This window comes from Rhododendron vialii, chromosome 3a, assembly GCF_030253575.1.
Source record: "Rhododendron vialii isolate Sample 1 chromosome 3a, ASM3025357v1".
Taxonomy (NCBI): domain Eukaryota; kingdom Viridiplantae; phylum Streptophyta; class Magnoliopsida; order Ericales; family Ericaceae; genus Rhododendron; species Rhododendron vialii.
In genome coordinates this window covers 32,480,935-32,484,299 of record NC_080559.1, presented here as the reverse complement: position 1 = coordinate 32,484,299, position 3,365 = coordinate 32,480,935, and positions in this window count along the sequence as shown.

Below are 3,365 nucleotides of genomic sequence, written 5' to 3'. Positions count from 1 at the left end.
TTTTTGATATCAAGTGATGTGTAAATAATGTATTGATACAGCGCACCTCACTTGTCATGTACTTTATGAATTCAATGATGATCACCATAGCATCGTTCTTGTGTAATTGCTTGTCGATTTCGTACGAATCAACGGAGCATTTTGTTGTTATTGATCGAATCAGACCAATTATTTTGGACGGTGCGGATCGAAAAGGCTCATCTATCTTGATCGAGAAGAGGGACAGGTTCATGCAGAAATACTGCCCACCCTAATGATTCACCGAGTTGTTCGTAAGCAATTCGAGACTTGAATTATAAGTAAACAAATTTTTTAATAAACATGCTGAGCTTTTATAATTGAGACGGTACATTATTAAACTTTAGGTCGAAGTTAAGTAATGCCTACCTCATGAGCATAATCAGCATATATATATCTATTTTCGGTAACGTTGCGCAATACTTTTCAGGGTTGTATTGAATATTTGAATTTGACAAATATGACAAGTGACAACGAAAATTCAACAACCTATTTTTTCAAGTGATGTGCTTTCGTTGTCAATGTCACGTAAGTAATTCATGAGACTCGACAACCAATTGAGGGATGGTGTTGTTTAATATTGTGTGCAGTACCGTGCTGTGAATTTTCGAGCCATCAGATTGTGCATCCGACGGTTCGAATTTCATCACGACAATAAACGGCTCCCGATCGTTGGTTACTGAGATGAGTCCCTCGACAACAATGAGCCATGGAATGGTCGAGAGAAACTAATATCAAGAGAGAGCAAATCCGCCAGGAATTTTGCATTGTTTAAAAGATTTCAATGAGATCTAACAAACAAGATTCATATTGGTAGAAAAATTATTTGCATAAACACATGATTTTTGACCTTGAACTTTATCTTCTTTTTCAAAAAGTTAGTTACTTTTTGAAAAAAAGGAACGAATTGAGTTGTGTTTGTTTTGCATGACGCATGAAGTGAGCTTTTAGGCTCTGAAGAATTTGTATCAGAGAGACAAGAGAGATCAACGAGGCTAGCAATGTGAAAAATTCATGAGTGTTGAGCGTTCTTCCTTGGGTAAAAGCTCATTCCTGTTTTCTCTGTTAGTTGCTCTAATTGTTCTCGGTGGAGTACCCGGTTTTGAAAAATCACGTAATTTCATATGTTCACGTTTGCGCATGTGTGTGTTGACTCTTAGGGCGCAACGATGATTAGTAAGATGTTTGACTTATTCGATTATAGAAATGTGAAGAAATCCGTGGAGCACCCAGTTTTGGGAAACCGCGTAATTCCATATGTTCATATTTGCGCATGTGTGTTTTGACTCTTAAGGCACAACGATTATTCGTAAGATGTTTGACTTATTCGATTATAAAAATGTGAAGAAATTTATCAAGTGAAAAGGAAAACTATGAAGACACTATAAAAGGGAAAAAAACTACAGTTAATTTATAAAAGTTGAGAAAGGAAAAAAAAAAAAGAGTGTTACAATGCACTGTTTTGATGATCTTATATGCTATTGGAGAATGGAGACCGATATAATCAACGAAACATCTATATTTTTCTATAAAAAAAAAGAGTTGACTATTCGTCGACTTTTCTCATTCCCAAACTACCCCTCCTAACTTTTCTCTCCCAAAACAGTCACAACTACTCCCTCACCGGACACCCAAACAACACACCCTAACTCTGAACGGTTCCCCCAACTATGCCACATCTCCCCACCGCTCCAAATGCAAACCCACCCAAACCCCATTCCGCCCACACCTCCATCTTCATTTCCATCTCCAACCACCCAAATCCCGCCGTACTTACCCGGACCGCCAGAGTTTCCGCCCCCGGACGACCTCCTGCAATTCAAACACCCACTATACCTCCATACCGCCCGACATTCGGCAACTGAAAAGAATTAACCCGTAAGTGCAACTTAAACAATTGTCTGACCCCATCTCTATCTATATACATACACCCATCTGCATTTAACTTTTCTTTCCTAATGAATCATAGCATAACGCACACCAACTACTCGATAGAATTACACAACTTTAATTGGTGTTGGATTAAAAAACTTCCTACCCTCCTAAGTACCAAAAAAGGGGAGTTGTTGTATTTACATGTGTGACCTCAGTTTTAGGTATGAGATCAGTTCCGCACAGTCGTGCGCCCAAGTTGGTTTTCTATGGGAACTGAGACCATTCTCCTATTTTCTTCCGTCTTCGATATGTCTATATGGTCACAAGTGGTTGCATCTTTTTCTGGTATGGCTATGGCCGTGAGAATGGTTTGGGGTTTTTCACCCGTGTGAATTTAATCTTTTGAACTCTGAAGAATTTACTCTAGCCTCTGTTTTGTGTTTATTATATTTTGAATGGTCCTTTGATAGGCTAGGATAATTAAAGGGTTTATTATTGTTTTATTCCCGTGCTTCCTAATGGATGACAGCATAATGCACACCAATTGTACAGTACAATTATGCAACTTTAGTTGGTGTCGGATTTTAGAACGTCCTGCCCCTTTAGGACCCACACCAAAAAAAAAAGTATGTGTGCTTGAACTATAGGATTTGAGGGCCTTTAAAACACCGACTATCATGTGCACTAACTGTTTGATTTAATTTCGGAACAGTTTTGGGTGGTGGTTCCATTGTTTCATTGAAACATTTAGTACGCTATAATATTGTGCCGCTTTGGCGATGAAGGAGTACCAATTGCTATTTATCCAGGGAACATGTCAATAGAGTAATTTAAAATCATTTATCCTTAAGAGGAACTTCCTCTTTGTTAGAGTAATTCATTTCTGTATAAAATAAGGATTTAGAAATGCAAAAAAAATAGTTTCCTTCAAAGCGCCAGACAACTTCTTTAGGTTACTTCATTATATGCATTTAAAACAACATTTCCAACAAGACGAAACGTTTTCCTAATCATGTAATAATCAGAAGTGATTGATGTAGCACTATAGATTATGTTATATGATGGATCTATTTGTGTCTAGTATCCATAAAAGTGTCCATGACCGTTCGATTGCTTTTCATGGACACTTTTATGGATATGTTTCCGTATGCTATTTTTTTTGTTTTCTTTTATAAAATCTCACCACACAATGGTACCGAGTCTTTTTTTTTTTATAAATTCAATCGTACCAAGTCAGTAACTAATCCACTTTTGTGATTCGTTTCCAAGGGAAAAAAGGGTTCGGGCCAACGTTTTTTCGAGCCGGAAATGATTATTGCCCAAGATAATGGCCCCATTGAAGGACGCACCAAATGGTGCTTCAAGTGCTGCGGTCAAGGGATCCAATTGACTGGAACTAATTGAAATGTGTATACTCTGCAAAGGCAACCATATAAGAAATTCAAGGATTATGTGCTATTAACCGGCCCACT